The sequence below is a fragment of the Sphaerodactylus townsendi genome, linkage group LG13 (assembly GCF_021028975.2).
Source record: "Sphaerodactylus townsendi isolate TG3544 linkage group LG13, MPM_Stown_v2.3, whole genome shotgun sequence".
Lineage (NCBI taxonomy): Eukaryota > Metazoa > Chordata > Lepidosauria > Squamata > Sphaerodactylidae > Sphaerodactylus > Sphaerodactylus townsendi.
Window position 1 is genome coordinate 20848138 of NC_059437.1, and position 23979 is coordinate 20872116.

Genomic DNA, 23979 nt, shown 5'->3' on the forward strand with positions numbered 1-23979 from the left:
ATTGTTTTATGCTGTCGGTTCTGAGCACGCCTAACAATATACTTCTATGGAAAGGGGGAGTGAGAGAATGGCCACCTCAAAATAAATACTCAGCATGAGAGGAAATCTTACACTGGGTTTGGAAGTGCATCTTTTTGAAAACTGTGTATCATACTAGATGAACCTTTGGTCTGCTCCAGCAGGGCTCCTCTCAGGTTCTTGTGAAGATGCAGCTGGGAATCTTTCCTTTTTTCCCCCACCCCCACTCATGTGGTTCTCCTCACAAAGAGTCAGTGTGGTATAGTTATTAAGGTGTAGAACTAGTAACTGGAAAATTCAGGTTCTAATCTCCATTCCGCTGTGGAAACTTCCTGGGTGACTTGGGGCCAGTCACACGTGCTCAGCCTCAGTCCTGGAAGGTATTTGGAAGAGAAGGTAATAAGGTAACCCAATACTGCCATGAAATGGCACATCACAACTGTTACTAGGCAGCCTATGTTTACGGGCTGGTTTATCATTGCTTTCCCCTGTCATCTACACTTGGCCCCCCGCAAGCTAGGTACTCATTTTACCAACCTCAGAAGAATGGAAGGCTGAGTCAAACTTGAGCTCGCTACCTGAAACCAACTTCCATTGCAGTTGAACTCAGGTCATGAGGAGAGCTTTGACTGCAGTACTGCAACTTACCATTCTAAGCCATGGGATACCAGTGTCATGACATGAAGGCAGGAAATAGCAAACCACCTCCTGCCTTGGAAGTCCTGTGGGGTCTCCAGAAGTCAGCCGTGACTTGATGGCAAAAAAGTACTCCAAAGCGTAAAACTTATTTTACTGTGTGTAGAAATCCTCCATCACAGCTTGCTCAGAGCAACACCACCCAGGAGGTTGAAACTTACTGAATAAAATCTCATTAGATATCAAAAGCACCAGTGAAAGCATTGGTGTCTGTGGTCTGTCAAGTAACATGCTCTTCTTTCCCCATTTTTTTAAAAATAAAAAGTAGAGTTTGCATACTTGTTATCTGAACACTTGCCTTGCTGAAAGGAAATATATGTATGAAATCAACTTGTATGCTGGCAAAAACGTAAGGGTGAACTACTGTGGCTGATTTTGATAGGAGCTATCACTCAAGGGGAAAGTAGGCCAGATGGATGTAGCATCACCCATTGTTTCAATATAGAACTGTTCTGCTTAATATATTGTGATTTTATACACACAAACAAACACCTCTTTCGGGGGAAAATACCTCCCAGAATTGGGGTGTTTTCAGGATTTAGACGTTAATCCTCTTAAATGCATTACACTGAAGTAATTAACTTTGTAAATCAGTTCAAAGAGTTGTTATTCTGGCAACCTTGAGAAAAAGAGAAAGGAAAATTCCCCCAAATTTTCAGTTAAGGCACCTGAATATTTTTTGATGTCGATAAATAACACAAATGAATATTCATATCAAACTTTTTTTTTGCCTGTGAAAGGCAAGTGTGCTGGTAACAGTTATGAGAACAAATGTTCATGTAAAAAAAATGAGGGAGAAACTTTGCTTCTCATTTGCCTTGAAAGCTTCTTACTGTGGTCACCATAAGTGACTTGATGGCCTTTTACACACCCAAAAGCACAGTGGACCTCATTTCAAATAAGGAAAACACATTAGCTTTGAAGGCCTGCTCCCTTGCCTTTATGGGCCCACTCTGGGTCCCAGTCTGCTGAAATCCAGCTTTACACAATGCTCTGTCATCACTAGTTTGACCCCCCAAAAAGCCTAGAATTAGAGTGGCACCCATATTTTTGAAACATGGAATGGCAACCACAATTCAACTAGCTCATCTCCAATAAATAACACAGTCAAAGTGAACTAGACTTTCAACTATTGTCCTTTCCTTTTCCCATCCCTGCCATGCTTGCTGTCCAATGAAGTCACTTTTTGTATCAGTGATCCACTTTCTAAAGGCACCTTCCCTTGTCTAATGTCAACTACCATGTATTGGCCCTGTCTGGTCTGGCTAATTAGAGCTCCAGAGAGTATTTGCCTAGACATGTCAATAGGCACACGTGTCAGACCAGTTGTGAACACTGAATCAACGGAACCATGCTGCAGTTATTTGACTTGAACATTATTCAAACTGTGATCAATTCAGTTTCAACTCCTTTGCAAACACAAAAGGAAAACACACAGTTGTTTCTACATATTTGTTTTTCTTGGTGTTTATTTCTGATGTGCTCTGGGAAAAGGACTCTTTTTCTTTTAAGATGTGAATTCCTTCATGGGCCTAGCTTTTTAATCAAGGAGGCATTTCGTAAGAAGCTTTGCATATTGTCTATCTCTGCACTTGATAGGAGTAAGAAATGTTCAAGTATGTGTTGAGAGTTGTATATCTTGTATTTGCCGTTTTTCCCAAGAACTATTCTGGTCTGAGTGTCTTGCTTTGGTGAGAGCTCTTAAGATTCTTTAAGAATTTCTGCTTCTTTTATAGAAATGAGGATATACTTGGCAAATATTGCTCTTCAAAAGCCACTATCATGTTATGGATACTTGGGTTCAAATCCCTGCTCTGCCATGAAACCAAGTTGTGGCAGGCAAGATGCTATCTTCAGCCAAACTACTTCTATGACTTACATCAAAGAATGACATGGTCAAAGCTTTGACTATGAAAGGCTTATACCAGTGGTGGCGAACCTATGGCACGGGTGCCATAGGTGGCACTCAGAGCCCTCTCTGTGGGCACACAGAAACAGAGTTGCCCCCACCCACCCAAAACACATATAGACTGGCCTGGCCCGCTGGGCTCAATTATTAGCATTAACTCTAAGACCTAGTTTTGGGGCAACAGTGTAGGTAACCCTGTTAAGCGCTGTTAAACCCCGCTGATTTTCATGCGAAGAACTGAAGCGTGATCCTTCACCTGGGAGTAAGCTCGGTTGTTGGCAACGGGGCTTGCTTCTGAGTAAACCCTCCTAGGGTCGTGATTCACCCGTTGGAAGAGTTGCACGGTTGCTTCAAAGCAAAGCCACCGACTACCACCACGCTTACTCCCGAGTAATGCATGCCGAGTAACGCGAGCCAACCATTTTTTTCTAAACTAAAACCTCATCATTCGGGTTAAATTGCCATGTTGGCACTTTGCGATAAATAAGTGGGTTTTGGGTTGCAATTTGGGCACTCGGTCTCGAAAAGGTTCGCTATCGCTGGCTTATACCCTGAAAATCTTGTTGTTATTTAAGGTGCTACTGGACTGAGATCTTGCTTGTAGGGATTATTATGAGGATGAAATGAGGATACCCCAATGAATATCCCTAACATTCATTCTGTTTGGCAGTTGCTTACTGGTGGGTCTGGTATAGAATGTTCCCGTTCTTTGATATCAAACTTCTACATTACTGCTATTGGCAGTATAAAGCTATAAAGTTCAAGCAGAAGATTCAGTAGTGCTTTAATGCTTTGGAAGTACTTTACTTCTGACTCAGGGATTGTTGAGTTCTTTTGTCCTGATAGGCAGCAATTGTACGATCATTTCCTTTTTCAAAGGCAGCATCCTCCTTGGTTCCCTTTCAAGCACAAGATATTTGGGGGAAGGGGTCTCCATTGTCTTATTTTTCTGGTCACAAAAATTGGACTGAAATGAATCTTCCCTGAAGTGGCACGGACAGCACAAAAGTGAAATCTCTTTCTGCCAACGTGAGCAGTTGGGTAAAACCATGGGTGTCTGAAAAGGTACCGGTAAGTGAAAGCTGTAGGATAATTTTGCATCTTAAACATCATTACATTTCTACTTCAAGTATGAAAAAATGAGAGTGGATTCTTTTAGGGGGGAAGGTTATAACTTTTTCTTACCAACTTTGCAATTGAGGGGGACTGCTTTCATCCTATCTTCAATCTGTGTTCTTCACACTTGACCTCTTTCTTAGTCCTTGGCTTTCTGCATGACCTCACTGACTATTTGGAGGAGCAATCTGTTCCTGTTCCAAGCTGTTTTGTACCTCAGCATAGCCTGCTTAGTCTCCTTCAGGCCTGCCAAGTATCAAGGTCTCTCTGTGTGACACACAGCTACCATGTCACTCACATAGTCACTGAGTGAAACCAGTATCCATGACCCTTCTTCTTCTGTTCCCTTAAAAGACCTCTGGACTGTGACATTCTGTCTCTTCCCCAGCTGCTAAGCTGTTTCTGCGTGACACAAAAACCACTGAGGCAGCAAAGTGGCTGGGGAATCTTTTTTTAAAAAAAGTTGGCAGCCTTTGGGTTACAGGACAGCCAAGAAAATGCTTTCATACAAAGCAGAGGAGATGGCTGTGGTATTAAACAAACGAACAATAAAGAGAAAATAAAAATCTTCATTGTTTTCAAATAAAACCAGACAAGGTTTCTAAATATTCTGCACATTCTTTGCTTGCAGGTTTGATCATCAGCATTTCTAGGTAATGGCTCCCTGGTAGAAGTACTGGAAGGGACCTGTGCTTGGCACCTTGAACAGCTGCCATTTTGTGAACATAATACTGAGACAGTTAAACCAAGGTTGACTCAGCCTTCCACCCTTCCGAGGACAGTAAAAGAAGTACCCAACTTGTTGGGAGTAAAGTGTAGATGACCGGGGAAGGCAGTAGCAAACCACCCCATAAACACAGTCTGCCTAGTAAATATTGTGATGTGATGTCACCCTGTGGGCCAGTAATGGCCCAGCACTTGCTCCTTTACCTTCTAGATAGACTAATGACCTGGCTCACCATAAAGCAGCTTCTGTTGATGTATCACTCTGGTTTTGATCTACAAAGTCCTTCACAATTTATGCTCAGGTTCCTGGTGTTGCACTGTAATAGATCATCAGCTGACAGCAACCATTATGGACATCAGATCATCAGCTGACAGCAACCATTACCTTCATGGATCAAAACCATTGTTGGTTGACTGGTTAGAAATTGGTATAAGAACTCTAAATTTGGCCTCCTTTATTGCCAACTCATAGGTTTTCATAAGCCTCCTATAAGTTGCTCTTGATGCCTCGTCGTGGGTGTAGGGTCCTGCAGAGCATTCTGGAAACCAAGTGGATCCATAAGTCTCTGCGGGTGAGCTAAAATCTGCTCGTCACCTAGACTGGGGTAGGACAGTAACTCCACCCAAACCTTCAGGGTGAAATGGTCAGACCATGGCACTCTATAAATAGACGATGCAACCATATCTATTCCCACCCTGAAAATCAAAGCCAGGGTGTGACCTGCCTGATGTGTGGGGCCAGTATTGACAAGAGAGAGGCCTAGTGTCACCATGGATGACAACAGCCACATGGCATCCATATGGATGTTGACGTCCCCCAGGACAATAAGCCTCGGGAACCACAACACCCACTCCAAGATGACCTCCAGCAGCTGGACAGGCTGCCTGCCGGTGCGCTAAGCAACTGGTACACCAGGACAGCCAGCGTCTCCAAAGCTCCCCACATCAGATCAACACACTCTGTCCTGGAGATTGACGATGCAGGAACCACCCAAAAGGGGAAAGACTCACAGTTGGAGGATCACCAAGGAGGACTTTGCAGAAGAATGCAATGGCAAACCAACTCTGCTTCTCACTTGCCTTGAAACCCCCTTGTTAGGTTGGCCAGCAAGTTGATTGTTATTTGATAGTACATTAGGGTTATCAAACTCCAGATAGGGCCTGGAGATCTCCTGGAACCACAACTGGTCCAAAGACCCCAGAGGCCAGTTCCCCTGGAACAAATGGTTGCTATGGAAGGCAGACTGTATGACACTATACACAGCTCCCTACCTGGGATCCACTTCCAAAATCTCCAGGAATTGGCAACCCTATGGTACATACATATCTGAATTTTATGCTATTTTTTTTTGTACATGGGTTTTTGTTTGAGTGGGCAGAAGCATTGAAAGATAATGTGTATTTTGAGTATTAGTAAATAAACTTCTGCTTTGGATAGTTGGCGGCTATAATAATTCAAGAATACTGCTGAACTACACTGTTCTCCACTTTATATCCAAAGGCTGATATCCAAATGCCTGTCTTTTAAAGCTCATTGTGATTTTTGACCCACTCCACCCAGCAGGTTACTCAGAAGGTTAGGAAGTCAGTTATGTCGATTTTACCTCTTTGTCTTTATTATCTACAGTCATTTGTCTCTATTAGTTTTCATTCAATCTTTTAAATCTTATTTGCAAGGGAAGGCTTGGTACTTGGAACTCTTGCAGTTTTTAATAAAAATATCCCAGTTCATAAATCATCCTTTTTTCTTGGTACATTCTAATTTCTAACTGTTCTTTCTGAATATGATGAGGCACTTGCTGTTCCTTTTCAACCTTGAACATATTACTTTTCAGACATTGACATGCAAAGCCATCCTTCAGGTAGAGCAAATTAAGGGGCCTGCCCTGGGCCCCACATTTTGGCATCTCCTCTGGCTGTCTATTGGGTTCTTTTCAACTTTCTTTAAATTCTTTCCCAACCTAGGACAGGGTGGGAACCAGATGTTTTGGGAAAGTGGCAGAGCCAGGTGAGGCTTTTTCCCAGCAGGGCTTTTGGCTGAAACATCTGGAATTCAGAAGAGGTACTATTTAGAGTTATGCAGGACCTCACCCTCTCAGATTCTTGGTTAGATCTGCCTTTTAGTAGCAGAGGCTCATTCCGCACACGCAAAATAATGCACTTTCAAGCTGCTTTCACAACTGTTTTTGCCATTCCGCACAGCTTCAAAGAGCCCTGAAAGCAGCTTGAAAGTGCATTATTCTGCGTGTGCGGAATGAGCCAAACATTTTTTGGTTGCATCCACAGTCAAGTGTCAAAATTCCAAAGATGTTTGCAGGCTCAAAAAGTTTGGGGAGTCCAACTTAGGATTCCAACTGGAAGACCTTAGGGTTCCCATCTTCCCAGTATTGGGAGCCAATTCCTTGCCAATTGACTGGGCTGTCCACTGACATTTAGCTGGTCAGTGGGCAGAAGTAGACACAGGCTAGTTTCTGGGGAGAGTGATCTGTGTACCCAGGACAATGATGTCACTTCTGAATTTACCTGGAAGTACCTGCATTGTAATCTTTATGGAGTGTGCTAGTGTGTCCTGGTGTGATGTTGGTGCTTCTGGATAAACCCAGAAGTGGTGCCATCTTTCTGGGTGCAAGATTGTTGCTGACCCTTCCCCCCATGAAGCTTCTGCTGGTTGCTTGGAGGGTCCTGGAAACCTTTCTCCTCCTAACTATATCCAGCGTCGTCTTCTTTTCTTCCCCACTTCCTTGGAGCAACAGTGGTGTAGTAGTTAAGAGCAGGTGTACTCTAATCTGGAAAAACTGGGTTTTATTCCCCACACTGCTGCTTAAGCTGTGGAGGCTTATCTGGGGAATTCAGGAGCAGCAGTGGTGTAGGAGGAGGTTAAGAGCTCATGTATCTAATCTGGAGGGACCGGGTTTTATTCCCAGCTCTGCCGCCTGAGCTGTGGGGGCTTATCTGGGGAATTCAGATTAGCCTGTGCACTCCCACACATGCCAGCTGGGTGACCTTGGGCTAGTCACAGCTTCTCAGAGCTCTCTCAGCCCCACCTACCTCACAGGGTGTTTGTTGTGAGGGGGGAAGGGCAAGGAGATTGTAAGCCCCTTTGAGTCTCCTGTAGGAGAGAAAGGGGGGGATATAAATCCAAACTCCTCCTCCTCCTCCTCTTCTTCTTCTTCTTCTTCTTTCGCCAGGAGAAAGCGCACCCATCCCAACTCAAGCTGAACTGCGGAGACCCTAGTGAGAGCTTTCCCACCCCGCCCCTTCAAGCTCCCCGAAGCTATGCAGTGCATTGGGACTGGGCAGGATGTGCCTGCAGCTCTGGGAGCACCAAAGCCCACCCACCCCCTGAGCCCCCTACACCAACTGTCAATGGGAGGGGGGCCAGCCCAGCCCAGGCTAGAAGTGTGTTGGGGAGGCGATTTTCTGCCTCCCCATGTGATGTGAACAGTGGCCACCTGGGGCTTTTGTCCCCAGGCTGCCCCATGGAAGCTCCGCCTCTGGATTAGTCCATGTTTTATAACTAATTAAAACCAGGGCATGCCATATGTTATTATTGTTCTCTCTCTCTTTTTACTGGTATCTTTTTAATAGACCAGTAGAGCAGCAGTGGTGTAGGAGGTTAAGAGTTCGTGTATCTAATCTGGAGGAACCGGGTTTGATTCCCAGCTGTGCCACCTGAGCTGTGGAGGCTTATCTGGGGAATTCAGATTAGCCTGTGCACTCCCACACATGCCAGCTGGGTGACCTTGGGCTAGTCACAGCTTCTCGGAGCTCTCTCAGCCCCACCTACCTCACAGGATGTTTGTTGTGAGTGGAGAAGGGAAAGGAGTTTGTAAGCCCCTTTGAGTCTGCTTACAGGAGAGAAAGGGAGGATATAAATCCAACTCTTCTTCTTAGATTATTATCTGCGACAGATATAGGCATTTTCAATTGTTACCACTTTCTTTCGAATCTGCCTCCCAGAGGACTTTGATCACCTTCTAGGGATGCTGTAAAACTGATTTTTGAAGGACTTTTGAAGGATTTTTGAAGGACTTAATTTTATTTGGGTCTGCATAAAATTCGTCTATGGACTGTGGACATGCCAACTTCTAAAAACCCTATATTCAGGGCTAAAATTATGTATGGCTGATAGCGCATCTGCTCGGGGTGAGGGTTAGTATTAATAAACTATTTTAATGATTCTGTTTTATTTTTACTTTTACCTGATTTGGACTCTAGCTGAGGTGGGAGAAAAGTAGGCTTTAAAGTATTTTAAAATAATAAATGAAAGCCACCTGGGCACTGAGGGCCCATGCCAAGTTTCCATGTACTTTCAATCCCAAAGTCACCACCCGTCAGTGAGCTGGTGGGGACATCTCTTTGATTTTCAGCATAGCTTTCTTGGGTGATAGCTGCTTAAGCTGGTTGCCAGAGCAACCAACACAATATTAAATAGCATAAGACCAACACAGTTGATATATAGATTAAAAAGTTTGTGTCCTTAATAAGTCATCCTGGGCAGGGAACTTTCCCATAAACTGCACCATGTTTATATTAATCTGAAACTGAGTAGATAGTTTAACCATGTCATTAACTCTATTAAAAGAAGAAAAATTGTTCACCTTAAGATATTTCCCCAGTATTTGTAACATTAGTATGTATGATATCTCCCACCTCCAGTTCAAAGCAGGGGGTGGAGGATGGTCCGATGAAACCAGTGTGAGCTCATGCAGGCACATTTGCCCACCCTGCCAGTGCATTTGGCAAATGTACTGGCAGGGTGGACAAACTGGGAAACTAGTGGGACCCACAGACCTGGAAGAGAAGCTGCTATTCCAAGTTGCATTGGTGTCTGCTCAGATGTCAGTGCGGGGTCTGGGTAGGCTGGGGTGGAGCCAAGTGCAGTGAGTTCCCACCAAACTTTCATGCCACAGAAGGGTGGTATAAGTCCATTTAGCCCCATAGAGGACTTTGGGGTAGCCAGGAAAGGTTTTTCGCTATTTTTGCTTCCCCATGCCACCTGAGGAGGCCAGCCAGCACAGTAATTGCACTGTTCTTGGATGCCTGGGGATACTGGATTGGTCTGTAAATGTAATAAAACGAGGGAGTATACTGGGGAAAGATTATATCCAATGGGTTGGATCTCGTTATCTTTTTGGTTGATGACAAAGGAAGGAGTTAGAGTTACCAAGAGTGCTGTGAAGTTTTTAAGAGTGAATTGGAGTGTGGTAATGCAAAAGTGTAATCTTAATGGACACTTTTCTAGGAAAAAACCATGTTAAATAAAATGGGACTTATATCTGAGGAGATTTGCTCCATATGGTTTGCTAAGTCTGAAAGACAGACCAGAATTAGTGTGATGACCTTGACCTATGACCCAATTCTAAAACAGATCCTATACAAGTCCAGAAGGGGCAAAAATTGCACAGTGTACATGGTTTGGGGAGGGTAGTCATTTTGGTCTTCCATAGAAGAGCTAGAGTCCAGTAGCCCCTTGAAGGCCAATCAGATTTCCAGGACGTAAGCTTTTGAGAGTATCTGATGAAGGGAGCTTTGACTCTGGAAAGCTCATACCCTAGAAATCTGATTATTTATAAGGTGCTAACTCAAAACTAGGTACGCTATGTCTTGCCACCTCAAGATGTGGATGTGGGATGAATCTATTTCTGTGGACATTTCTTTTGCTTCCCACAGACTGGAAAAATGCATTGAAATCATGCTTAAGACTGACAGCAATATGAATCTGAAAGACTGCTGTATGTGGTCTACATACTTGGTGGGTGCCATTCCAAAGCACATAGTTACACAACATTTGTGCAATTCGCTGATTTTCAGTCCAGCAATAATATGTATGAACCTAATGCCTCTTTAGGATCTTTATCTGCATTAGAAATTCTGTGAAGTTGATCCAGAAATTGTTGACACTGGATAATCATGACACCTCTCGTCTAAATAAGAATTCACCATGAGTATCACATCAAAAATATATAAGATCATAGTCATATAGTCTTGAAAGTGTTTCTTACTTCAAATTGTGAGTTTGTGATGAATCAGATTATAAATTTTTGGAACTAAATATTGAACACTTATAACCTGGATATAATGTCAGCATTACTGTGTGTGTTTGCTACCTTCTGAATTCTTGTGACTAGGGTATTGGGCTCCTCTGATTCATTCTTGTAGCTCAGGTTTCCACTAGAATATCCTACCTTCTGCAGGTAGGGGCAGAGCGAGGGGGAAACTGTGCCCAGGGCACAGCCCAGCCTGCCCCCACGGCCCAGAACCCTTCCATCCCAGAATGCCTCTGGAACGCCCCTCCATGCTCTGGCCATGCCCCCCCCACCATTGTGTGCACCCAGGGCATCATGCCCCCCATCCCATTGCGATTACGCCACTGTCTGTAGGTGAAAAGGGGAAGGGGGTTTCATTTGTCCTGCTTTTCCTCCTCTGCATTCTATATTTAAAGAAAGAGATAGTGAGCCCTCTTCTCACTAAAGCCTAATTGCCTCAGTGTTGGGTTTGCTTACCTCATCCTGCTTCCACCTTTAGGTTTCTCCTGCCAAAGGCAGCATCCATACTGTCTCTTCATCCTGCCTGCCTTGACTGGAGGCTTTCACCAGGGACTGGCTCAGTTGTTCAGCATCCAGGGCTGTTGCAGTTCTTCTGCAGTAGTGAGGTTGCTGAGCCAGAAGTTCTTGTTCCATCACTGGGACTTGCTGGCCATTCAGTTCATCACTGCGGATGACATGCATAAGAAATCAAATTTCTGTACACAAAGAAAAAGGAGAAAAGACTTAAGTAGGAATGTGTGTCACAAGGAGGATCAGTAGTTCAAGACCTGTCACTGCAACATCACAAATGATGGGACATTAATCATTTTAACAGATTTCCTTTTTGCAAACCAAATAATATAGTTGGAGGAATTAATCCTGAAATGATCAAATGGCTGTGGAGTTATATGTTAACCGAAGCTGTTGCATCGTCTTTCTCCCTCCCCCATTTCTGACTTTCTGTAGATTTTTTCCCCCTGTAAGCTTGCAATATTGGTCCAAAAATAATTAAAATGCCCCTTGACAGTTTAATGACATTGATCATCTTTGCCACTTGAACTATAGATAACAGCATGATCCAATTTTCTGTTCTCCCTGCAACGATCCTTTGGAAAAAAATATGAAGCTTGCCTTCCTGTGTTTTAAATATGTGATACCCTCAGCCTTAGCCACCACTGTCAATTACTAATCTTTTATTATTATTGGCTGCAGGGAAAGATGAAAGGAAGAGCCGAAATGTAGCTGACAGTTTAGTTATCACATCTGGAGTAAATGAAAAGCATGGCCTGAATCCATCAGAGGCGATTAGGTAAATATGAGGAAATTACGGATGTCCTTTTACACATGTAAATTTCAAGTCTGCCTTTTTTTTAAAAAAAAAAAAGTGATGTGTCTCACCAGTGACAGATTTCTTTCCTGTGTCACCAATTCCTTGGGAGCTGCAAGCCGAAGGTAACTCAAGACATTTTTCCCATCAGCGGAAACAATTGCAATAACATTGCTTTTACCACTCACCTCCAGAGAGACATGAAAATGTCAGCTATGAATAAAATGTACTAACTTGTTAAGTGACAAACGAGACTGAAGAGCAGCCGGCTGCAGTACCTATTGGGACAAAACATTAATCAAAGAAATGCAGACCTTGAACTAATACAGGTGAGATGCGGTGGCGTGGCACAGTTTGCCTTCTCACATCGTGTGCTCAGAGATTTGAGGTTATGCTCACCTGTCCAAGGTAGTCTTCAGAATATGACTTAAGGTTGGATGTTGCAGTGAGACTCTTGTCCCTATCACATAATGACCCATTTGCATGGCCATCTGAGTCAGGCAAAGCTTCGCATGGTACAACTGTATCAGTGTGAAATTCACAGTCAGAGTGGCTTAAGTGGCAAGTCATGGTTTATTACAACCTAGTGCAGCGATGGCGAACCTTTTCAAGATTGAGTGCCCAAACTGCAACCCAAAACCCACTTATTTATCGCAAAGTGCCAACCCAGCAATTTAACCTGAATACTAAGGTTTTAGTTTAGAAAAAATGGTTGGCTCTGAGGCACGTGTTACTCAGGAGTAAGCTTGGTGAAGCAACCATGCAACGCTTCAAATAGGTGAATCACAACCCTAAGAGGGTTTACTTAGAAGCAAACCCCATTGCCAGCAACCGAGCTTACTCCCAGGTAAAGGATCGTGCCCAGGCCAGCCAAGATATGTGTGTGTGTGGGGGGGGTGATTTTCCACGTGCCCACAGAAAGGTCTCCAAGTGCTACCTCTAAGCTGACCTAGTGCTTAGAGTTGTGGGGATAACTCACCAACAGTGATCCTAAGCTGTCATGTGTATAAAATTTTGAGGGGGAGGGTTAGTTGAAATAGTTCTACAGGTATTCCCTTTTGACATCAGATCTCTGAAGCATCTCACAATGAAAGAAATTAAGACAACTAAAGTTACATTTAGGGCAATTGGGGATCCAGGATTCTGTTGAGAAAAAGGTGGTGTGAAATGTCTTTTTGGTCACCCATAGATGTTCCTGTTGCTCCAGCTCCTGATTTGGAAATTTTCATGCTAGCAACAAGTGAAATAATTCATCCAGAAGAGTGTTGTGAGGAAGCACTCAGAAGGTGGAACCATAGTTTAGTGAAACATGCCTTTTGAATGTCCATGGTATTTTTTTAATGGCTGGGTTTTCCATAACAACTTTATTCTTAACTATTTTCAGGCTGTTTTATGACTGCATCATGTTTTATTCAGTAAGCTGCTTTGACCAGGTTTCTGGAGAGGCAAAATAGAAATATGCAAAGTAAATGTTTATGTGACAGATCCCATAGTTCTGCTAGAATCCTGGAAGTTTGCAGCTGGTCAGAGTAAGTGATTTGAGCTAGGCAGGCCAACGATCTGACTTGGCACAGGGAAGCTCCGTTTGTTTGACAGATATTTTGTCCCTAGAGGATGAAGCTTCTCCACATTTGAACAGATGTCTCCCTGTAAAACGATCAGGTAGCAGGTGATATGGAAGCCTCAGTTTGATGCTCTGGAAAGCAGCTTCCAGTGTGAGTAGACAATACTGATTTGGATAGACTGATGATCCGCTTTGGTACAAGGAGCATCATGTGTTTTGGTGGGCTTTCCGGGTTGTGTGGCCGTGGTCTAGTGGATCTTGTTCCTAATGTTTCGCCTGCATCTGAGCTGGCATCTTCAGAGGCGTATCACAGAGGGAAGTCTGTTACACACTGTGTCCAGTGAGAAGGGATAGTTTATTGGGGTATATATTGCCCATGTCCCAGGGTGGAGAACCAATCAGTAAGAAGTGCTTGGGTGGGCAGTCCCTAGCTGGCAGCTGGCAGTCCCTTCTGCCCTCCCCTTTGTGCAGAGGTGTAGCTAGGTGTATGAAAAGATGTGGTGTTGTATTTCTGGTGGGGTTTATCAGTGCAGGGAGTGATTCACATTTCCATGCCCTGCAGCAGCAGCAGTATTGGTGAATGCAAATCCTGTGTTTGGGTGGAGTCCATTGTTCATGAACTTAGCATGTCCTTGGGGTTTGCTTTTGGTGTTTTTAAGTACTGGTAGCCAAGCTTTGTTAATTCTTTGCATAACATCTTTGCATAACATCTTTGCATAACAAGTTCCACCCAAACCCTTACTGATTGGTTCTCCACCCTGGGACATGGGCAATATATACCCCACTAAACATTCCCTTCTCACTGGACACAGTGTGTAACAGACTTCCCTCTGTGATACACCTCTGAAAATGCCAGTCACAGATGCAGGCGAAACATTAGGAACAAGATCCACCAGACCATGGCCACACAGCCCAGAAAACTCACCACAACCAGTTGAGTCCGACCATGAAAGCCATCATGTGTGTTTGGGTGAACTATGTATATTTCCTTAGCTCTGCACAGTGGTAGTGCTGAGAATTTATGATGGGACATTTATAACCCCATCCAAATCTTGAGGTGGTAGGCCATGGAGCCAGTGTGGCACCACCCTGCCACTTGCAGGAGGGCTTTCCAGATGCAGGGGGAGCAAGGGAGTTGCCCAAAACTTTCCCCGCACTGTTGAAAACCCCCATGGGGCATACAGGACATACACCACTAAACGAGTTACGTTAGTCCAAGGGCTGGGGACAGTGACATTGGTATAGATTTTTATGGGGAGATTCGGGGTGGGGCCACGCCCCACCTGCCCCTGGGGGCGGGGCCATGCCTCCCCAAGCCCTGTCCCCAGCCTCAGTGCTTATAAAAGCAGTTCTCTGAGGCCAAGTACAGCAGACTACCCTGCCCTGCCCCACCCACCCCACATACTGGCTGAGCTCCTAGCTAGCAGCCAGCAGTCCCTTCTGCCCAAAGCTAGGGAAAATAGAGCCTGTAGCTAGGGAAAATGTAGCCCGGTGCAAAATCTGAGTTTTGCGCCTCCCTCCCATGGGCGGCCACTGTGATGCTGGAATCCACCCCCAAACAGCATCACTTTCAATGGTGTTTAAACTAGGGAGCCCAGATTCTCCTTTTAAATCTACCTTAAAGGGAGAATCTGGGGTCCCCAGTTAAAATAACATTGAAAGTGATGCTGTTTTGGGGTGAATTATCCCCCACCCTGAAACAACATCACTTTCAATGTTTAAACTGGGGACCTCAGATTCTCCCTTTAAATCCATGCCGAAGGGGGTGGATTTAAAAGGAGAATTGGGGGAAATGGGGGGTGCCTGCTGTCAGGGGTGCAGTTGTTAAGCTAGTAGCACCAAACTTTCATGGTATCTTTAGGAGACTCTCCTGATGATATCAACCAGACTTGGTGCAGTTTGGTCCACGGGACCCAAAGTTATGGACCTTCAAAGTTGTAGCCCATCTCCTATTAGCTCCCATTGGAAACAATGGGGGATGGGGGCACCCCCTTTGGGAGTCCATAACTTTGGACCTCCTGAACCAAACCTCACCAAACCTGGATGTTATCATTAGGAGAGTCTCCCAACAAATCCCTGAAATTGTGGCACTGCTATCCTAAAAACTGCTCACCCTTCAGGCCAAAAACTGAAAAAAACTAAAAAATAAAAAACACAAACGGGGGGGAGAGCTTTGGACATGTAATGGGGGGTTGAACCCAAGAATCCCCCCCTTACCTATGTCATTGGCTGGGGCACTGTGCTCCAAGTCTTAAACCTTGGGAGGGAGCTAACTTACATTGGCCCTGCCCCTGGGAATGCCCCGCCCCGCCCTGCCCCACACCACACCACACCACTCCCACCCCCACCCTTAGTGTTCATTTAGGACACTGGACTGCTGGATTTTGCCATGGCAGTGGTGAGGGCCAGTCAGCCAGTGGCCCATCAGCCACCACCAGAGCAAGTGCCCTGGGGAGGGCAAATGCACCGTCGCAAGGCCGCACCAAACCCAGAGGTCCTCCCCCGCCCTTTGAATGGGGCTGCTAAACAAACATACTAAATTTAACCAATGTTGTAAATGTGACTAGATGCTGAAAGGTTTCCTTCAGCCCAGATCAGAAGTATGGTAGAAGTTCAAACCGGTTCCTGGTTTTGAAGGTGCAGGTCGTTTGTTTAAACCAGAAAGATTTTTTTAAAAAAAAAATGTTTAGCTTGCTTTCTATCTATAGTTTTTCTCCATTTTTTTGCTGCCAGCAGTGCTTTTGATGCAGCTTGTCAACTCATGATGTTATGTAACACAATTCCCATAGAGTGCTTCACTGAACAGGAGGGAGGGGTAGCTGAATTGATAGAGATTAGGGAGGATAAGAAAGGGTGAAATTTCTCTGTTTTGATGACAGCCAACAATGTTTCTCCTGCCTAAGCAAAATTCATGGTGACTTGGCTAAGGTGCAAACCTGGGATGATAAAAATAGCAAATGCATGGCAAGTCTCTTTTGTGAGTAGAAAAAGAGGAACGTTTGAAGAAGTTAGCAGAAGAACAAAAAGCAATGGATAACAGGCAACCAAAAGAATGCAATCACTAAGAGTGCAATCATTCATTTGTTTGTTTTTCACAAATCTATTTGCTTTGTAATAAGTCTAAACACAGAATTTCATTTTCAAGTGTTAATTTTGTAATTTGCACCCTTTCTTCTAGGTGATAATCTAGCACTATTGTCACATAAAGGTTATCCTGTGTCTCTAAGAAACTGCAGTATGTTGCACAACCTTAAGTTGCAAATAGCTGGAACTGACATTAGTGGGATAACTTAATATGGAATGTTTCTTTTGAAAGCCTGCGTATGTTAGAAGACTAGGGAATCTAACAGATCACACCTGAGGCAAGCAGAAAAGAGTGTTTTGGTCATAGGATTGATTTTGAATTTCTCACCCCTGGTGTTTCATTCCCCAAATCTATGTCATTTTTGCTTTTAAGAACAACAACCCCCTGTGGTTATCATTGTGCTAGTTTCTGTTTCTTTCCATTGAACTCCCTCCAAGAACACATTTTCCAAGATAATTTGGGTGTCAATAAATCTCCAAGGAATACCAGGATTGTGACACAGAAGGCACTTTCGCACTTGCAGAATAATTCACTTTCAATCCACTTTCACTACACTTTGCAACTGGATTTTACTGGGTGAAATAGCAAAATCCACTTGTAAGCAATTATGAAAGTGCATTGAAAGTGCGTTGAAATTGAATTATTCTGCATATGTGAAAATGCCCAGACAAAGCGTGACCTGTGCCTCAACTGGGCCTGCCCATTGCGGGCAGGTGGGTGGGCTCCGGCACAAGCCACGCTGCAGCCCAAGAAAGGGCGGCCACACAGCCTCAGGACCCGGCCTGCGCATGCGCAGGACGCAGAGGTGAAAAGGGCCACATTATATGCAGTGCTGGCTGGTGCCCACATACAAAGGGAGCCAGCCACGTGGGCAAGGCCTCCATCAACCAAACCACCTCTAAGGCTCATTCTGCACAGCATATTTGCAGCGAGTTACAATTGTTATACCGTAAATGAATTCGTTTTCCATTTATAAAAAGGAAAAGCGAGTTCATTTATAAGTATTGAATCTTGTTATAAATTTACTGTACAGAATGAGCCTAAGTCCCTCTTGCCTTGAAAACCCCACCAAGGGGTTGCCACGACTTGACAGCAAAAAACCCCGCAAAAACTATAGATCTATCACATATATGAGATGTGGATTAGTATAGTACAGTTTGATTTTATCAGATCTCAGAAGCCAAGCAGGGTCAGTCCTTGGATGGGAATTCATCAAAGAAGACTCTGCAGAGGAGGGCAGTGGTAAACTCTACTCAGTCACTTGCCTTGAAAACCCTATTCTGTCACCATAATTCAGCAATGTGTAAAGCGCTGGCAAGTCGCAGCCAACATGGCTATTTTATAGAGTTGTCAGAACAGGAATGGACATAGGAGGAAACTAAACAGGTAAAAATTGTGCATCCTTAGTTAGGTAGAATAGTTCGTGATTGCATAATTGTGTTTCCTGGAATAGATAGCTTTGTACACTACATAAATTTATTCACTGAGTTGCTAACACTATTTTCAGGACCGGTGCTTGCACTCAATTCTGGTCATTAGAATCTGAATTTTCTCATGTTTTCCTCTTTTTTTCCACTTTGAAAAACCCTAACTATTCATACAGGTATCAATCAGTCTCATGCCTTATGCATGCCATTGCTCCTGCACAGCCCCGCCAGGAGTACAGGGATGGGTGGTTTGTTCTGGGAACTGAACAGGGCACAGCATGGAGAAGGAGGAGGAAAGAGTGCATATGGGGACTGAGCAATCCCTTAGTTCTTTTGCTCAATATATTCAAAAAATGCGTACTACTTTTAATACAGGTTGCCCAAGGAAAGCTGAAAAGGGAAGGAAATTCTCAGATCATGAAACAGAGCAGATGTGGACCCCCAACATTTTTGTTCTGCTCTTAATGAAGAGCCCTGGAGCTCCTCCTATGTTGGCAAATAATCTTGAAATGATATTTTCATCTGAGCCAGTTAAGCCTTTTTGATTGTTTGTTTTAGAAAGGGATTCATTTAATAAACATTCCCTTTTATTTATGTTCAAACCACAGGGAGGCCTAATTAAGGTTTATTTCCTGCTGATATAATTATGAAAGTTTTATTCTCGCATTACTGAGTGCAGCGTTTCTGGAGGTACAAATTGACAGCGTCCTTGAGAGAGGGGGTGGGGGGAAAGAGTCAAAGAGCATTCTGGGAATGCTACAGTCGTATAAACCCATGAAGCAGCCCAGGTGAACAACTGGTCCATCTAGTTCAAGGGTATGTAAGTTGCCTGGCATTGTCTGTTTAGGACAGTGATGGCGAACCTTTTCGAGACTGAGTGCCAAAACTGTAACCCCAAACCCACTTATTTATTGCAAAGTGCCAACACGGCAATTTAACCTAAATACTGAGGTTTTAGTTTAGAAAAAACTGTTGGCTCCGAGGCGTGCGTTACTCAGGAGTAAGCTTGGTGGTAGTCAGTGGCTTTGCTTTGAAGCAACTGTGCAACTCTTCCAATGGGTGAATCACGACCTTAGGAGGGTTTACTCAGAAGCAAGTCCCATTGTCAGCAACCGAGCTTACTCCCAAGTAAAGGATCGCACTTTAGTTCTTTGCATGAAAATCAGTGGAGTTTAACAGTGCTCAACAGGGTTACCTACACTGCTTCCCCAAAACTAGGCCTTAGGTTTAATGCTAATAATCAAGCCCAGGGCTCGGGGGGGCACTCTGTTTGCACGTGCCCACAAAGGGCTCTGAATGCCACCTCTGGCACCCATGCCATAGGTTCGCCACCACTGGTTTAGCATCTCAGGAAGAGAGGGATCTTTCTTAGCATCTTCTCCTTGAGATCTCTGTCCTGGACATAGGCTGTATTGAACATGGGATCTTCTGCATGCAGTCTTTGGGCTCCACCACTAAGCAAAGCCTTCTTTTGCACCAATTGCATACATTTTCATAGGTGTATTTGTATGTCACTGTGAGTTGGTATGGCATTTTGACTACCCCACAAACTGCAGCCCTGATTGTTTTCACCTTGAGTAAACCTGTGAGCTTCTTGGTCTCATGATGGTCATGTGTGGTTTCTTTTGAAAAGTACACTACACATCAAACTATCATCTTAAGAGCAAAAACTAATCCATTAAAACTGATGTTTGTTTGCACAGGACTCAGGAAAATAATTTTGTTTTTGAGAATCATGAGATGCCAAAGGAACTGTCTGCAGGTGGTTCACCAAGTTTTCTCTCTCTCTCTACCCCAAAAGATATTCCATCAGAGGACATGCTATAGTGCTATGTTAGCTCCAAAACTGTGATTTTTCTTTTCTTTGGTGGGAGCAGAATGAAAAAGCAAAGCAAATATTAAGAGGAGCAACAGCACAAGAAATTGGGGGAGGATCTGAAGACAAGTGGAGTTTTTTAAAGTAAATTTAGAATTAATTTTGGAAGGGAGAAAACTGCAGAATAATAACTCCCCATGACCGAGCATGTTCCATGGAAATAGGATTCAATATGCTCCCTCCCCAGGGGGTGACTGGCTTCCGTAGCAAAGGGAAGTTGGTAGACTCCATCCACAATGTGATGGAAGTAGCTTGGCAAGATAAGTGGAACCAAATACATCCTCCCACATGCTGTTTGGAAGCACAGGCTACCATTGTGGCTTGTTCCTGTGAGAAGAAAAAAATCTGTACTGAATACAACTTGAAACTATTGTCCAGTTCCCCAGACTCTTGCAGCTAATGGTATACCTGTTTCTTCCTTGGCAAGTTCAAAGTGCCCTCTGATCTGAGCAGAGGCATATCCAGGAAAAAATGGAGCCCAGGGCAAAATCTGAACTCCTCCCCAGCACTCAGGTCTACTGCCTGGAGCCAGACAGGTGCCCAGGTCTACTGCCCAGAGCTGGCAAGTATGGTCCAGGCCTGGCACCCCCCCCCCATGTGATACCCTATGTCCCTCTGGCAGATATGCCCCTGGATCTGAGCACTCATCAGTTACACCTACACAATTCACTGGGCTCCTTCCCTGTCAGTTATAGAATCACTGTGGTAGAGTTCATCAGCTGCTTCCTTGCAAGTAGGGTTACCAGGCTCCCCCTGGCCACCAGCAGGGGGGTAGGGTGGCCAGATTTGGGGTGGAACCTGGAGGAAATGGGGGACCTCATTGGAGCACAGTGCAATACAGGGCATCTTCCAAAACATGCATTTTCTCCAGGGGAACTGATTTCTGTAGTCTGGAGATGAGCTGTCATTCTAAGAGATCCTCAGATCCTACCTGGTGGCTGGCATTCATCCTTGCAAGCCATTGCCACAGATTGTGAAACAGTGTGAGATTTACAAACCACCCAGGTCACCCATATGCAAATTTGTAACTGCAACTGCAAATGAACTCCACCCAGACACATGCAAATATCCCCTCCCCCTCAGATCTGGGCAAAAGAAATTGGCTTTACTGATTACCAGTCAAATTCCAGGTAATGTTCAAGCTGATAATTTTACCTTTTAAGGCCCTACATGGTCTGGTACCATCATATCTTAGGGACTGTTTATACCTATATTGCCCACAAAGGTCACTCTGTTCCTTGGATGGGAACATACTTAGAGTTCCTGACCCAAGGGACATTAGGTTGGCCTTGACCAGAGCCATAGGTTGGCCTTGACCAGAGCCTTGACCAGAGCCACATGTCACCGGGCACAGACCATGCAGTCACATGGGGGAACAAAATTGCCCTCCTCCACACACACCTCCTTCCCCCCTTCTGTGTCCAACCCTACCCTAACCTGAGCCGCCTGCCCGCCCGAAAAGAAGACCCAGGCAGGCAGCGAGAGGAAAAGTTTTTTCCCCTTAGCGAATCACTCCACCCACTGCCTTTTCTTCCCCTCCCTCCTCCTCTTTTTCCTCTTCCTCACAGGAGGGAGTGAAGAAAGCAGGTGGAGGGGAGGACCGAGTGAGCCAGGTGAACCTGAGGGAAGCAGCAGCGGCTCCTTCTGCCCAGCCGGGCACTGTCCTCCTCTCCTCCCTGGGCTCAGCTGGGCAGCTTCAGCGGGTATCCAACCAGCCTTGGCTGCTGCCTCTTCGATGGCCTTATTGTAGGCTGCACACCGCCCCTCTCCAGATGCACCTGCAGTGGGGAGGAGGAGGAGGATGGGGAAGAAGCAGGAGCCGCCGCTTTGCCTCCTGTCAATGCTGCTGGCCTGCTCCCTTCTTCCCCAGTTAGGGCTGCAGGAGCCTGACAAGGAGGTGCACTCCAGAGGATGCGCGTGGCTCTCCTCTCCTTTCCACTCCTGGCCGAGCTGCCTCCTTCTTGCCTGCCTGCCTGCCTGCCTTCCTTCCCTAGGTGAGTGGATAGCAGGGGCCCTGGTGAGTGTGGGCCTATCTAAAAATGTAGATGTACAGTGGCCTATCTACACAGTGGCCTATCTATACAAAATGGAGCCTGGGCATGGCAGGGGGGGGGGCAGAAAACTCAGGTTTTGCCCAGGTGCCATTCTGCCTAGATACGCCTCTGACCAGAGGTAGGAGTTTTTTGACCCTGGCTATGGCCTGGTGGAACTCTCAGTCTACTAGGGCCCTGCAAGACAGTGTCAAATTTCTCCGGGCCTATAAGACACAGATGTTCTGCCAAGCCTTTGGTTGAGGCCATCTGTCAATCTATTGGTATAACATCAGTAATCGGCCTCCCAACCACTTACCACTGATGGTCAAAGGGACCATTGTTATAAACATCTGCTATTCAGCATGCCCCCTTCTCGATTATTTTGGTCCCCTGGTCTCTTCAAGATCTGGGACTAGTTTGTAGGCTGAAGTGTAATTACCACCATCGGGGGTAGGTAGGAAAACTTGGTTGGTGTGACTTATTTTAATGCTGGTTTCATGTGCTGGTTTTAATTGAATGTAAGCTGTCCTGAGCCTGGCTGTGTCCAAGGATGGGCGGGGGATGCATTGAATAAAATAATAAAAATTAAAAATAAATACCCAACTATACAAAATACTCCACAGTGTGTCTTAATGTGACATGAAGATGCCAACTATAGGTGCAGATGAACCCTTGGGTGTTAAAACTACCAGACCACGGCCATATTTATTGAATTTTATTTATTTATTAAACTTGTATACCGCCCTCCCCCGAAGGGCTCAGAACATAGCCCAGAAAACCCACAAAAGCCAGCGTGAGCTGTGTTCAGGAAGATTGCACTTATTTCTTTCACTGAATTCTGGCCACCTTTCCAGATCACTTAAGACAGGAGCATCTCTGGTCACCAGAGGGGGCCCTGCAGTAGTAAAACCTGTAAACAAGATGCATTTTTCATCAGCTGTGAATCTATGAATCGCAGGAGAGCTACAAAGCTTGAAGTTTAAGATGTCAAGGGAAACACATGTAAAGGGTAAGCAGACAAAGCAAACTCACCTGGAATGGAAATGTGCCTGGCACCTCAGAGGGTGTGTGCACTTTTCATGTAGGCAGAAAGGGAAGGAGGCCCAAGGACAAGCATGCACACAAAAGCCTCTCTAGCCAACTAGATGTTGCCCTTGCTACAGTCTTGAAAAAATGTATTTTCCCGGCTTTGGAAAATAAATGTTATTTCTTGATAAAGGTACTGATTTATGATGTTTAAGCACACAACTTCATTCTTCTGCTCTGTCAACATGATCAGGAGCATTGAAGAAGCATTGCTGCCTTTCAGGATGGACACAGAAAACTGATTGAGAAATCATCATCATCATTGCCACAGAAAATGACAGCAGAAAATGCCTGATACTAATCAAGTGCAACCAAAAGGAAGCCTATAAATGCCTGGCTATTTTGCAGCTGGGTAACATCAAGCATGGGCAAGTGAAGACTGTGATTGGCAGAGAATACACTGAGAAGGTCAGGAAAATGTTGAAATCCAAATTAAATGGTGGGAATACCATCAAGGCCATCAACACCCTAGGCCATACCTGTCATTAGGTACACCACCACAATCATAAACTGGATACAGAGTGACTTGGATACATTGGATAGAAAAACATGGATGCTTATGGTAGTACACTATGCCTTTACATCCATGTAGCGATACTGATAGACTACACCTTCCCCAGAGATCTGGGGGCAGAAGGTTACTGCAAGTAAAATAAACAATGGGGGAGGAGAAACATGTGCTGGCAGATTATGTGAATGAAAGTCAAGAATAGGCATTGATTGAAGTGAAGAACAGGCATTTACTGAAAACCCAGAGAACCAAACAGGAGTGCAGAAAAAATGTGATTAAAACGAGGATGAGAGCTGGCACAACAAACCATTGTATGGCCAATTTCTGGAGAAGATCAAGGACAGGGCGGACAATGAAAAGACCTGTGGTTAACAACTGGAACTCTGAAAAAGGAAACTGAATCACTGATTTTAGCCACTCAAAAGCAGGCTATTAGGACCAATACGATCAAGGCCAGAATCAAAATATCCTCAGATTAAGTGCAGACTGTGCAAAAAAGCCGACAAAACTGTGTATCATCTATTCAGCTGCTGCAAAAAGATCGACCAGACTGAGTACAAACAGAGGCACAACTCA

General features: G+C 44.7%; 1 long non-coding RNA gene across 2 annotated transcripts in view; it reads right to left on the minus strand.

Moving 5' to 3' along the window:
- LOC125442837 overlaps positions 1 to 23979 on the minus strand; it is a 96805-nt gene that overhangs the window by 34476 nt on the left and 38350 nt on the right. For both annotated transcript variants that reach the window (XR_007246039.1, XR_007246038.1), the window contains exon 2: positions 10972 to 11210. This is a non-coding gene — a long non-coding RNA (uncharacterized LOC125442837). The remainder of the gene's footprint in view (positions 1 to 10971; positions 11211 to 23979) is intronic.